Source organism: Bufo bufo, chromosome 5, assembly GCF_905171765.1.
Source record: "Bufo bufo chromosome 5, aBufBuf1.1, whole genome shotgun sequence".
In the NCBI taxonomy this organism is placed as follows: domain Eukaryota; kingdom Metazoa; phylum Chordata; class Amphibia; order Anura; family Bufonidae; genus Bufo; species Bufo bufo.
The window spans coordinates 252,287,515-252,302,979 of NC_053393.1; the positions used below are offsets into that span (position 1 = coordinate 252,287,515).

A 15,465-nucleotide genomic window follows, 5' to 3' on the forward strand; every position below is an offset into this window, starting at 1 on the left:
AGGATGTGGGCCAGCCCACTTCTGCTCATAGAGGGGGAGCTAAACTGGAATAAACTATTCCAGTCTAGAAATGCTAAACTGAACTAAGGTCCTGCTGACACATTGCTGCCACCTGCAGGTGTACATTGAAATGACAGCAAATACATGTAACAGGCTCAGAAAATGCACATTTGTGAGGAGTATTATGTAAAATCACATTAGATGACAAGGCACATGTTACTAACAAATAGTGGGGAAAAACAGTTTAGTAACATAACTCTGGGATGTTACATATGCTTCAAATTATATCGCAATATAGATTTTAGGCCATATCGCCAACCCCTAGCGGACAGCACATAGTGTTCTGTCCACATCCGTATGTCCATTCCGCAGGATAGAACAAGCCATATTTCTGTCTGTTTTGCGGACAAGAATTGGCATTGTTACAATAGGTCCGCAAAAAAACAGATACAAAACGGATGTCATCCATATTTTTCACAGATCTTCGTTTCACATGACTGCATGTATTTTGTGGTCCGCATTACGCAGATCCACAGAAAATATGATGAGATCTGTGTTCAGGTTCAGATTGGCCCACAGGGGTACAGGGGCGGGCAATGGAAGCACTCATTAGTAGCAGTCCTGTTAGGAAAATATTGGCAATTACCAAATTTACCGGCACCAGCAGGGCCACTAAAATATACCGGCCTTGCCGGTGAGATGCTGGCCGGGTGGCAAGTGCACATAACACAGGAAAGGCACTGCAAAGTGAACTGCACACAACACACACAGCCCTGCTGGGTACACGTAACACTCGGAGGACTCCGCTGTGAACTACACACATCGCACCCTTCTTCCCAAGGACCATGAAGTGTAAAAGCTGTCGGCTCCTGCGGTACCGGAGCTCGCGCTTCACCTACTCGGCCCCTCCCATCCATGTGACTGATCACATGGTCGTGACGTCATCAGCGAGCCTTTCGCGCAGAGAGGTCCAGCATCTAGTGGCTGCTGAGAGTGGAGTTGAGAGGAAAGTTCTGCTGACTGCACACTGTTGTGACTGGGAGCGCGGAACCAGCAGCCGGAGCCCATGTACGTGTCCTCTGGAGGGTCCTGGCCCAATAGCTGCACTGAGCGGAACCTGTGAGGTGAGCTGCAGCTCCTCCCTCTTCGCTGCTGCCGGGGTAAGGTACGAGCTGTGTCTGTGGGGCGCGGTGCTGCAGTCAGTGCCCCATGCAGTGACAGGTGGCTGCTGGATGCCTGGGAGGAATGTGGGGAATGTGCTGATTACCTGCTGCAGGGGGTGAGGTGCACACAGTCCACATGCTGCTGCTTTCTGCTTGGCTCAGTTCACACAGTACAGCCACCTACACCTAGTGCTCTGCAGGTAGTTCCTGAGGTGTGAATCCATAGGGCAGCCTAATGATACGTCATTGCACGTGGCAGTTGTCGGATTTGCTTCTCTGTACGTGGCGTTTGTCCACTTTTCTTATAGATCCACACACAGGACAGATCGCCACGGAAGTCACAATGGTTATGTATGACTCAGGCGGTAATGCCCAGTGGTCTTTTACACCAGGGGGGCACACGCCGTTTTGGCCGCATTGTTGATTGCCGCTGGTTTGCATCTGCCTACTACGATGCAAAGTGAACGGGGGAGGAATGATCTCGACTATGGATGAGCGAATCGACTTCGGATGAAACAAGTGGTACCTTGGAACTGAACCGGAGTTCGGGAAATGTTTTTTTTTACAGTACAAATTAATTTATGAAGTTATTACCCAAAGTCTCCCAAGACTTCGTGAAGCAATAACTTTGGCTCATTGGGGCCAATACATTCTAATACTGTACGGAGCTCCTGGAACAAAGTTTTATGAAGTCGATTCGCTCATCCCTAATCTCTACCACTGTCATTCCTCCCTCATTCAGTTCCGCTGATTTTCAACAGTCCAGCCCCATACCGGCCAGTTATATACACTTATTCCCAGTAGTTCCAAAAACCGTGCCGTGTAATAGGGGCGTAAGTGGCGACATTTCCTTCCATCCTGCCTCCTGTTCCTTCACTGCAGAAGGTCATTACCGTCTCCTGTCCCTCAGGTTATATCCATGTGACCGGTGCCCTGCAATAACCACTATAGCCTCATTCACACGTCAGTGACTGTGAACGAAAACCAGGACTGGAGCCTCCACAGACACCAGGTATAAGGGAAAGATCTGCACCTGTTGTGTTTAGAGCCGCACCTGGTTTTGCCTCAAAATCACTGATGGAAATCACTGACCAAACACTGATGTGTGAATGAGGCATAATCACTATGCCATACTAGCAGACAGCACTGGTTGGTTAAACCTATCATGACCAGACACTTGTTCACACTAGAGCTCCTTATTCTTTAAATATGCTAACTGACTTTAAATGAGTTCCCTACTTAGTGTCGGCCATTTTGATATATAATGTATACTTTCACGTGAATACAGGGGGTGGTTTTGGTTGGCGTGGGCATCTTTATTTATTTCTTTTATTAGTATTTTATTATTTTTTTTACTCGATCATAGCTGCTTCCTTTATTAGGCTACTTTCACACTAGCGTTCGGGTGTCCGCTCGTGAGCTCCGTTTGAAGGGGCTCACGAGCGGCCCCGAATGCATCCGTCTGGCCCTAATGCATTCTCAGTGGAGGCGGATCCACTGAGAATGCATCCGCCTGCCAGCGCTCAGCCTCCGCTCCGCTCAGTGAGCGGACACCTGAACGCTGCTTGCAGCGTTCGGGTGTCCGCCTGGCCGTGCGGAGGCGAGCGGATCCGTCCAGACTTACAATGTAAGTCAATGGGGGCGGATCCGCTTGAAGATGACACTATATGGCTCAATCTTCAAGCGGATCCGTTCCCCATTGACTTACAATGTAAAGTCTGAACGGATCCGCTCAGGCTACTTTCACACTTAGAAAATTTTCTAAGTTTTAATGCAGACGCATCCGTTCTGAACGGATGCGAACGTCTGCATTATCGGAGCGGATCCGTCTGATGAAACATCAGACGGATCCGCTCCGAACGCAAGTGTGAAAGTAGCCTTAACTGTACAGCACCTCTCTCTTCTCCTTGGGTCCCCTGCTGTCACTGATATTGGGGGGCTCGACTAGCTAGAGTGCAGGACCTTTAACCCACCACTGTGCAGCGCTCCAATCAGAAACTCAGCTGATCACACGTGACCCTGCATGTTGTGCACGCCTGTTTTACACGGACCAATGATCTGTCAGATTATTGGGGAGTGTTTGTTTAAACGCTCGTTCCTCATAATCAGCCTGTGTAAAAGGTGCTGCCAATCACCCGATGAATGAGCAGATGCGATCATATCGTTCTGCCGGCTCCAATACTTCGGGTCCTTTTACACGGACCAGTGATCTGGCAGATTATTGGGAAGAAAGCAGACATCCTGATAATTGCCTGGTCGTCAGTGGAGATGAGGGTCGATTTACATGCAGCAATCGCCTCTGCTGTATGGGGACAAGCGATTGATACAGCGCTCACTAGTTCCCATTGGAAGTCATTTATCAAAGGACTTGTGACTTTTTTTTAGCTGGAAAAAGAAGTCGCAAGTCCCTTTTTTGATCAGCCTGGTGACAATATTTAGTCGCATGACCAGTTTTATGTCTTATTTGACAGTTGGGTAGGATGAGGGAAGAGTGGGACTTGTCAGGGGCCATTCCTGTCCCAGCAGATTTATTAACTTTTACTCCTGTAAACAGACATAAATGGCGAAAAAATACTCCAGCCGTACACCAGGCACATGGACCGCCATAGATTTGCCTAATTTATGATGCAGTGCACGTCTGGTCATAAATTATCAGCCTCTTGTAGCAGCATATCTGCCAAATAATCAAGACCTTTAGGCCGAATGCACACGACCGAGAGCGGTCCGTGGTAACCCGGCCGGGATTCCTGCTGACAGCAGGAGCGCACAGCGTCATTGGTTGCCATGACGCCGTGGGCTTCATGCCGCCGCTGCACTACAGTAATACACTCGTATAGATCATACCAGTGTATCACTGTACAGCAGCGGCGGCATGAAGCGCACGGCGTCATGGCAACCAATGACGCTGTGCGCTCCTGCTGTCAGCAGGAATCCCGGCCGGGTTACCACGGACCGCTCTCGGTCGTGTGCATTCGGCCTAAAGGTCTTGATTATTTGGCAGATATGCTGCTACAAGAGGCTGATAATTTATGACCAGACGTGCACTGCATCATAAATTAGGCAAATCTATGGCGGTCCATGTGCCTGGTGTACGGCTGGAGTATTTTTTCGCCATTTATGTCTGTTTACAGGAGTAAAAGTTAATAAATCTGCTGGGACCGTGCATTCGGCCTTGCAGTGAATTTTTAGGACCCATTATATTCAGAGCCTGATCATGGCGGCTGTGCCGGTATGATCACCAGTGTGAGGGGGGTGTGATTGATAGCTGCAATCCCATGTTAATGGACAACACTTTGCTGCCATTCCCAGCTTTCCGATCTTTGGGGCCGACTTTTTTATACTGACAGCCCAGAGCCATCAAAGTTCTGCAGTACTGTCCTGTAAGGGTACAGCCACATGTGCGGGTTTTAGGAGGCAGTTTTTTAAGCCAAAATAGGGACTGGATCATGAAAGGAGAGAAAGTATTAAAGGGGTTGTCTCAGTTCAGTAAATGGCATTTATCATGTAGGCGCTTACTAATGTATTGTGATACAATACAATTAACCTGAGAGGTGTCCTGGACGTGAGAGGAGTCAGGGACAGGACTCATCTCACGTTAATTTACATATGTATCAAATCAGGTTTTTTTCCACAATAAAAGCACACAGAGCTATGGGGACTTGGTATTGCGGAAGTTCTAGCTTGCCATCTAGCAACCCATGTCCTCAGCTCTATACACAAAATCCCGGTGACAGGTTCCCTTTAAATACAGTGACCCTCCAGTAAATCAAATAGCTAACTAATAACACACATATATATATATATATATATATATATATATATATCATTTTAATACAAAAATCACATAAAGTATACAATACTTATTGATAAATGTGACTGCTAAAAGTGATCTAGGCAAGTAATTACAAGACTCCGGTCTCCACTAATTTATTCCATTGTTCACGTACTAGGAAACTGTCCAAATCTTCCTTGGTGTAATTTGAAGGGGTTATCCGGTAATTAATATTGATGACCTGTCCGATACCTTGGACCCCTGCCGATCCGCTGTTAGAAGAGGCTGGCGCTCCGTTAGTTCCCAGGTTCAACTCAGCCCCATTCTTGTGACTAGACGAAGTACACTCTAGGGTTTGGCAATATACCGGTATCTAACATGTACTGCATTATTAAAGGGAGTCTGTCACCTAATCTGAGCCTTTTAGACCGCTCAGATCAGGTTATAGACTCCTTTGCACTCATTACAATGTTACCTTTATTTCTGCTGTCCCTCACCGAGATCTTCCAAAAAGACTATTAAAACTTATGCTAATGAGGTTCGGCAAGTGTCCAGGGGCAGCGTTACTGCAGCAAGTGCCCAGGCCCCTCGGTGATGTGACCAGAAAATCACACCTCTTTCACCCCTCTGGCCAGCCCTCCTTTCCTACTATTACCTTCTCCTCTTCCTCACAAATCTCCGCCGCTCCACACTTACCCCGCACCTGTGCACTGCTGTGCCCATTATGGGCAGAGGAACAGGGAGTTGCACTGCGCATGTGCCGGTCCGTACCTCGAAATCCAGCCGGCAGAAGTGTCCAGCTGCAGCAGAGGGCTGTAGTGAAGCCAAAGAAGCGGTGGGTCGGCGCATGCGCAGTGCAATTCCCTGTTCCTCTGCCCATAAGGGGCACAGCAGTGAGCAGGTGCGGGACAAGTGTGGAGCGGCGCAGGCGCAAGATCTTGGATTGAGAGGGGGAGGTAATAATAGGAAACAAGGGCAGACCAGAGGGGTGAAAGGTGTGATTTTCTGGGCACATTGCCGAACCTCATTAAAATATGTTTTAAAAGTCTTTTTTGGAAGATCTCGGCGAGACACATTACAAATAAAGGTAACATTGTAGTGAGGGCACAGGAGTCTATACCTGATCTGAGCGGTCTAAAAGGCCTGTCACCAGAATTAACCCTATTAAACTGGCTGACATTAGCGATGTGCAAATGTCAGCAGACCCTAACTCTCCTAATCTCATGCTTATGGTTGCCCCAGTTACTGCACAATTTTAACTTTGATATGCTAATTAGCCTTGGGGGGGGGGGGGGTGCGTTGTTCCTGCTCCTGGAGGCTCCATTCTCCCACCTCATGTCACGCCCTGCCATCCTTGATTGACAGGGCCAGTGTTCGTCTTCTCCTGCTGGCCCTGTGTGCTGGTTAAATCTCGTACCTGCGCAGTCCCAGCACACAGGGCCGGCTGGAGGAGACTAACGCTGGCCCTGTCAATCAAGGGCGGCAGGGCGTGACTTGAGGTGGGCGAACGGAGCCTCTAGGAGCAAGAGCAATGCTCCCCCTGCTCCTAGAGACTAATTAGCATATCATCAAAGCTAAAACTGTGCAGTAACGGGGGCATCCATAAGCATGAGATTAGGAGAGTTAGGGTCTAATGTCACCCAGTTTAATAGGGTTGATTCTGGTGACAGAAACCCTTTAAGAAATGGTGATTTCACTGTTTCTCAATTGCCACTGTATTTTAGTGATGTCACTGGACTGAAGTGGAGCCTCAACTGTAGGCAATGTTATGCTTACGCCGACCCAGGCGGCCATGTTTGCTGTGGTCAAACTGCTATATACACACTACGATAGAAATGAGTGACTTTCTTATCATGTCATATCATTGAATCCATATGTAATGTAACTGGATAAGTACTCATTTGTTATGGCGACAGGTAGGTTGTATAGAAACATTGCCCACAGCAAAGATGGAGGTTGCGCCTTCACATTTCTCAGAATCACCAAGAGGATGAGCTGCAGTACCACACACATCCTGTGGACAGGCGCAGCGCTGTTTCTGGAAGGAAGCAGCCATGTTTTTGTAATCCTGGAGTTTACCTAGCGGAGCGAGCTGTTTATTTGGTGATTCTCCTGAGGTGATGTCCTCGGCAGAAGGAATAAGCTCCTGAAAAACATAAAAAGGATATGAGATGTTGAGTGTGTAAATAGAACTAATGGCGTGTTGTCAGGGAGTACAGTGTGTCCGTTTTGTAGAATAAGAACAGGCGCAACGTGTTCTGGGTGGTTTGTTGTCACATTGGGAAGCATGACTTTTAAATGCCAAGGTTCAGGTTGGCAGAACCATTAGAGAGGTTGTCCAGGATTCTTTTTTAAGGCAATCTGTCAGGATATGTAAATATCGTTTTTTTTTCCTTTAAATCCTATGCCTACTTATAATGGGAGTAATTATAAAATGGTTTATACGTTACAGTTAAAGACTTTAATCCCGAGTACATGTTTTGAGTGCTTTATTCTAAATGGGTATTTATTGCGATTATATATCATTATCGTGATCATGGAAATATTGTTCATATCGCCCAACCCTAGCACAGCTGCTATTCTATGTATAGCAATGTGCTTGGAGAGATGCCGGGATCTGGCTGTGGTTGAGAGCTTCGGTGACCTCTGCCCCAGTCTCAAGTCTTGACAGTGCAAACATAGGGATACATCCCTCTGACAAGGAAATGGTCAGTTTATTCATAAATTGCTAGTTGGAATAACGGAGGAACAGCACAAAGCAGGGTTCTAAGAGGAGATGATCTGAAATGATTATATCCTGGTAATACAAATATACTGCTCAGAAGTAGTGACAAGTCCTGCAAACTAACTACTTGTATCTTCCTTGTACTGATTCTCGAGCATCCATTCTTATAACTATAGGTTGTACCATTCCTTTATTAATCTTGCTAGAAGTTATAAATGAATTGCTATCAATTTGCAATGAGGGTCCAGCTGAGTGTTACCAGTGTGTCCCTGCATAGGCTGACGCTGACAACACTGTTGGATAGTATCAGACTATGCAGGGACACATTCCCAACTAGTAACACAATATGACCTTCATTGCAAACTGCTAGTAATTAATTTATAGCAGGAATAATAAAGGTTTCATAGGAATAGATGCTCCAGAATTATTACAAGGGAGATGCAAGTACGGTATGTTGGACGTCCTAACCTTTTTCCGTTCAAGGACTTATCTCATACGTCCTTGCTACTGATGGCTGGTTGTCGGGCTGTGTAGCAGCTACAGATACCAGCCAGAGCTTGTTTTAATGGGAATCTGTCACCAGCGACCTCTCTGTCCCACTGTTTATAGACACATGGCTGTAGTGCACCTCATGAAATAAGTTTTTATTTTCTTGATCAGAGACTCTGTTAGGGCTCTTTCACACCTGCGTTCTTTTCTTCCGGCATAGAGTTCCGTCGTCGGGGCTCTATGCCGGAAGAATCCTGATCAGTTTTATCCTAATGCATTCTGAATGGAGTGAAATCCGTTCAGGATGCATCAGGATGTCTTCAGTTCCGGACTGGAACGTTTTTTGGCCGGAGAAAATACTGCAGCATGCTGCGCTTTTTGCTCCGGCCAAAAATCCTGAAGACTTGGCGCAAGGCCGGATCCGGAATTAATGCCCATTGAAAGGCATTGATCCGGATCCGGCCTTAAGCTAAACGTCGTTTCAGCGCATTGCCGGATCCGACGTTTAGCTTTTTCTGAATGGTTACCATGGCTGCCAGGACGCTAAAGTCCTGGCAGCCATGGTAAAGTGTAGCGGGGAGCGGGGGAGCAGTATACTTACCGTCCGTGCGGCTCCCGGGGCGCTCCAGAGTGACGTCAGGGCGCCCCAAGCGCATGGATCACGTGATCGCATGGCACGTCATCCATGCGCATGGGGCGCTCTGACGTCATTCTGGAGCGCCCCCGGGAGCCGCACTGACTGTAAGTATACTGCTCCCCACTACTACTATGGCAACCAGGACTTTAATAATAGCGTCCTGGCTGCCATAGTAACACTGAAAGCATTTTGAAGACGGATCCGTCTTCAAATGCTTTCAGTACACTTGCGTTTTTCCGGATCCGGCGTGTAATTCCGGCAAGTGGAGTACAAGCCGGATCCGGACACCGCAAGTGTGAAAGAGTCCTTACTGAGTTATCTTGATATGAAAATTAGGCCTTTGGTGCAAGCAGGGGTCATCATTGCCCTTGTTGCGTCCAAGCTCCGCCCCTTTCAGTGGCCACAGAAATAATCACTCAAAAACGCAACCATCAATTTTAACGAAACTTGGTATACACATCCCTTGCTACCTGGAAAGAAATCTTGTGGGGTCATACACCCCTACACTGCAGCTGCATGGCGTTTGCATGCGCCAACTGTTTTTGCTACACACATATTGCTCTGTACTTGGTACACAGATCACTTACTGTCTGAGACATGTTACCTCCACAGTATTCTGTCGGTACACAGCATCTCTTTTATCTCATATATATATATATATATATATATATATATATATATATATATATAAAAATGAGTTTTTTATTAGGTTATAGTTTTATACATGGTATGCTGTGTACTCTCAGAAAATGTGGATTTTGGTAACATGGCATCTTACCACATAAAAGGAGGACTTCCAAATATTACACGTCTTCTGTTCCAAGCTCTTGATGACATTTATGGTATGTAGTATATATGAGATTTACACACGTCAATATATTTTTACATCAATTTGTATGTGTAAACCTCTGGTTGGATATGAGTTTTTAGGTCCAAATGTTTGTTTTGATGCATTTTTAAAATATTTGCTATTTGTCGTAAAGTTACATGAAAGTGGATATGATTGTGAACAGTCCGTCAGCGCAACTGCAGTCATCAGGTTGCCTTCAGGAAATAGATAGGTTTTGGGGGTGCATTTGCTTTTCGCATACTGTAATCCCCGTATTTTATAGGTTGTTTCTATTTTGAAATTTCCAGCTCCAAACCAGATTTTGGTTCTTTCCAGTTCTGGTGATTTTATGAAGATATGTGCATGTAACTTTAGGCCTTAGGCTACTTTCACACTTGCGGCAGTGTGATCCGGCAGGCAGTTCCATCGTCGGAACTGCCCGCCGGTTCCGCCGATCTGGATGCAACTAAAAGCATTTGTGAGACAAACCGGATGCGGATCCGTCTCACAAATGCATTGCAAGAACGGATCCGTCTCTCCGCTTGTCATGCGGACAGACGGATCCGTCTTTTATCTTTTTTCACATTTTTACTGATCTGCGCATGCGCAGACCGGAAGGACGGATCCGGCTTTCAGTCAAGTCTTCAGTTTTTTTCGCCGGAGATAAAACCGTAGCATGCTACGGTTTTATCTTTTACCCGATCAGTCAAAATGACTGAACTGAAGACATCCCGATGCATCCTGAACGGATTACTCTCCATTCACAATGCATGGGGATATACATGATCAGTAATTGTACGGTATAGAGCCCCTGTGACGGAACTCACGCAAGTGTGAAAGTAGCCTAAGTAGTATTTATGTATTCTGCACATGTTAAACTTTTATTTTTCTGAGATGTGCGTATAACTTTTACCCAATAATATCAACTTGTATACAATTTTTGGGAAATATTACACTTTGACGCAAAGTTGCATGAAGGTATCTGTGTCTGTAAAGTGCTGAATGCCATTTTAACAATGTCCAGGGTGTCTATTTTCAGAAAATATTGTGGTATGGTAGGAGGACAATGTTTTTTTTACAAACGGTTAATTAAAAGGCACTAAACAGAATATTTAAAAATTTGTTAAACAAATTCATAATGTACACATACAATAAAGTTCTGCTAAAGTGAGCTATGAAGTGCCACTGTAAAGCTAAAAACAGTTTCAGCCATTAATAAAGATTCATGTAAATTCTGCCTTGTATCTATCCCAGATTAATGCCTCCATTCTTCAAAAAGGCGGCATATAGCTCCGTAATCAACAGACAGAATGTAAGGAGGCAAAATTCATTCCTCAGGTCCTGATGTCCAAAAACAAAGTCCTTAAATGGTTAAAAACATGAATCCAATAGTAAAATAGAAAAGCGGTATTGTAAAATGCCTCTGTGAGAATAGAAGTCATGTGGATGCATTCTTCTTATACTAATATTTGCATATTGCTGGGGAAATTCTGGAGAAATGATTCCACTTATTCCTTTTTAACCATGTCTTGTACTTCCCCCTCTGCTTTATGACAAACGGGAATATTTCTGTCATTTTTAATATTAGTATTGTTTCTGCGTAATGACGAAAAAGAACTGCCAGTAAGGAGTCCTGGGGGCGGAGCCACTCCACAGAGGCGTCCTACTGGCCAGTGCCCTTCCTTGCTTGACCTGGAACATCTTCACAAGCATCCTAATGCACCATTTGTCACAGTGAGGCGGATGTACTGAGCAGGCACCCATCATCTATTAGTGCCCATGCTTAAAACTACCTGCTTTTATTTACTGGATACCTTTGTATGGACCAGCACAGTCTTTTGAGCTGAAATAGTGCTGAATGGGAACTCAGTGCAGGAGTGGAGTGGCGGGGACAACGCTGTCCTGGCCATTTTTCAATTGTTTAAAGCTGGAAAAACCCAATAAGGATAATTACAGTGCTCCAGACCAAAAAAAATACCTAGTAGCCATTGGCTCCTGAACTGAAAAATTTAGGAGCCAAATTACATTTTTAGTCGCCAAATCGAAACCGAATCAAAATTTTGGTATTGTGACAACGCTACACCGATCAGATCGGTGTAGGGTTGTCTCGATACCAAAATTTTGATTCTCTTTCGTCACCATAAAAAAGTATTGCAATACTCAATATCACGCAAAAATTTTTTTTAGGGTACTTTAACACTAGCGTTTTTCATTTCCGGCATAGAGTTCCGTCCTTGGGGCTCTATACCAGAAAAGAACTGATCAGGCATATCCCCATGCATTCTGAATGGAGCGTAATCTGTTCAGGATGCATCAGGATGTCTTCAGTTCAGTCATTTTGACTGATCAGGCAAAAGATAAAACCGTAGCATGCTACGGTTTTATCTCCGGTGAAAAAAACTGAAGTCCTGCCTGAATGCCGGATCTGGCATTTTTCCCAATAGGAATGCAGACCGGTAAAAATGTGTAAAAAGATACAAGACGGGTCCGTCTGTCCGCATGACAAGCGGAGAGATGGATTCGTTCTTGCAATGCATTTGTGAGACTGATCCGGATGTGTCTCACAAATGCTTTCAGTCACATCCAGATGTGTGTTGCGTGCGCCCCCCAACACCCCAGTATAATAAACATTGGTGGCGCAGTGCACCCCCCCCCCAACACCCCAGTATAATAAACATTGGTGGCGCAGTGCGCCCCCCCCCCCAACACCCCAGTATAATAATCATTGGTGGAGCAGTGCCTCTTCCCCCCAACACCCCAGTATAATAAACATTGGTGGCGCAGTGGGCAGTGCCAATGAAGGTTAAAAAATAAAAAATAAATTAACTCCCCTCCTCCAATTGATCGCGTAGCAGCCGGTCTCCTGTTCTTTCTTCAGGACCTGTGGTGACATCACTGTGCTCATCACATGGTACATCACATGATCCATCACCATAGTAATGGTCCATGTGATAAGCTCAGTGACGTCACCACAGGTCCTGAAGAAAGAACAGGAGACCGGCAGCTACGCGATCATTTGGAGGAGGTGAGTTATTTTTTATTTTATTTTTTAACCCTCATTGGCACTGCCCACTGTGCCACCAATGTTTATTATACTGGGGTGTTGGGGGGGGGGGGGCACACTGCGCCAGCAATGTTTATTATACTGGGGTGTTGGGGGGGGGCACACTGCGCCACCAATGTTTATTATACTGGGGTGTTGGGGGCGCACTGCGCCACCAATGAAGATAACTGACCTGTTAATACAAATACAGGAGGCGGGTGCCGGAATCAAATAGCCGGCACCCGACCTCTATGACAGGGAGCTGCGATCTGCTGCAGTTAACCCCTCAGGTACCACACCTGAAGGGTTAACTGCCGCTGATCGCAGCTCCCTGTCATAGAGGTCGGGTGCCGGCTATTTGATTCCGGCACCCGCCTCCTGTATTTGTATTAACAGGTCAGTTATCTTCATTGGTGGCGCAGTGGCCACAGCCCCTCCCCTCCTCCTCCTCTTGTCTCTCTTATTGGTGGCGGCAGCACAGGGGGGGGAGAGACTCCTACTCCTCTGCACTGCTGAGAAGAACATCGGTGGCGGGGCAGAGAACTATCAGCTCCTGTGCCCGCCTCTGTATTCAACTGCAGAGCTGCGGCGGGGGGTCTAGTCGCAAATGGCGACAAGACTAAAAACTTATTATAAATAAGACTTATTATAAATACATTCTGAAATACCTTTCATTAATTATAATGGCTCGTTTGTCTAGGGAGCAATCATTAAGAGACAAAAAATGGCCTCTGTCCTATTAAATATTATGGGGGGGGGGTATATTTTAGCAATTTTGTTTCCATTGAAAACCTTTTTTTTTCCCATTTTAATTTTTTTTAAATTATTTTTTAAATAAAACTTATTTCAGTGATGGCTAACCTTCGGCACTCCAGCTGTGGTGAAAACTACGACTCCCAGCATGCTCCATTCATTTCTGTGGCGTTCTGAGAACAGCCAAGCAAGTGTGCATCTTGGGAGTTGTAGTTTTACCACAGCTGGAGTGCAGGAAGTTAGCCGTCATAGTTCTAGACCCTGAAGGCGAGAACACGATGTTGAGTCTATCTTTTTCCATGGGCTACTAGGCAAGTTTTCCTTTGTCCCCCCATTATACATAGAAACACATTATATGCACACACACAGCTGACATATACACACACATACAGCTCTTCTACATACACAGCTGACATATATGCACGCTTACACAGCTGATATATATTATACACACAGCTCTATGTCACACAATATTAAGTATAAACCATATTGCTTTTTACTTACAACCACTTTATAGTCTTCCTGGTCTGGCTTCTCCCACTCGTGACATCATCAAAGGTCCTCAAGCTGTAGTTAGTTGGAGCTTTCTTCTTTCCCGCAGCTTGCAGACCTTCAGGATGGAGAGGGTTATGTTTCTTAGTCCTCTCCATAATCTCTCAGCCTCCTCTCCTGTCTGCACTGATGTCGCAGATCGGAGTCGGGCAGGGAGACAGAAGTGTGCCGGTGCATAGCGCTCTCATCTCTCCAGCACAGCGCTGTATGAGCGATCTACCGGGTCATTTAAGTAATCAGTCAGGAGATCTGGAAATGCTGGACCACGTAACTATGGACTATAAGACACAGGCATTTTTTTCTTGTTAAAATGTGTGTCTTATACTCCAAAAAGATGATAGTTCATTTAATACGATTCTTCTGTGAGATTTGATCCTTTCCCATTAGGCTATTTTTTCACACTCTCGTTTGGTGCAGATCAGTCATGGATCTGCACAGACGGATCCGTTCAGATAATACAAACATCTGCATCAGTTCAGAACGGATCAGTTTGTATTATCTTTAACATTGCCAAGACGGATCCGTCTTGAATAACATTGAAAGTCAATGGAGGATGGATCCGTTTTCTATTGTGCCAGATTATGTCATAGAAAACGGATCCGTTCTGACACACAATGTAAGTCAATGGAGACAGATCAGTTTTCTATGGCACAATCTGGCACAATAGAAAACGGATCCGTCCTCCATTGACTTTCAATTGGCTCAGTTTCGTCAGACGGATACCAAAACGCCACAAGCCTCGTTTTTGGTGCCCCCCTCCAAAGTGGAATGGAGACGGAACGGAGTCAAACTGAGGCAAACTGATGCATTCTAAGCGGATCCTTTTCCATTCAGAATGCATTAGGACAAAACTGATCCGTTTTGGACCGCTTGTGAGAGCCCATGATGGATCTCACAAACGGAAAGCCAAAACGCCATTGTGAAAGTAGCCTTACTTGGAATTGCAGTACTGTTTTGTCTCAAGGCCAGAGACATGATAAGAAGACTCCCCCTCAGGTCATTGTCTACCAGGCAGGTGTGTTGACGCAGCCCTGCTTCTTGTCAACTATTGAGGGGACATACTGATAAGATTTTGTGAGCCTAGGAAGCTGATTCCTCTTGTTTACAGGTGAAACTCGAAAAATTAGAATATCGTGCAAAGTTCATTTATTTCAGTAATGCAACTAAGGCTACTTTCACACTAGCGTTCGGAGCGGATCCGTCTGATGTTTCATCAGACGGATCCGCTCCGATAATGCAGACGTTTGCATCCGTTCAGAACGGATCCGTCTGCATTATAACTTAGAAAATTTTCTAAGTCTGAAAGTAGCCTGAGCGGATCCGTTCAGACTTTACATTGAAAGTCAATGGGGAACGGATCCGCTTGAAGATTGAGCCATATAGTGTCATCTTCAAGCGGATCCGTCCCCATTGACTTCCATTATAAGTCTGGACGGATCCGCTCGCCTCCGCACGGCCAGGCGGACACCCGAACGCTGCAAGCAGCGTTCAGGTGTCCGCTC

At 45.7% G+C, this 15,465-nt stretch overlaps 1 protein-coding gene across 7 annotated transcripts in view; it reads left to right on the forward strand.

Moving 5' to 3' along the window:
* Positions 1-15,465, forward strand: part of TNS3 (tensin 3) — a 363,298-nt gene that overhangs the window by 145,297 nt on the left and 202,536 nt on the right. For 2 of the 7 annotated variants that reach the window (XM_040433523.1, XM_040433525.1), the window contains exon 1: positions 938-1,160. The exons of 2 other annotated variants lie outside the window; for them this stretch is intronic. The gene's annotated coding sequence lies outside the window, so the exon portion shown is untranslated. Of the gene's footprint in view, positions 1-937; positions 1,166-15,465 lie in introns of those variants that run through there. 3 more of the 7 variants (XM_040433528.1, XM_040433529.1, XM_040433524.1) reach the window with 2 other exon arrangements.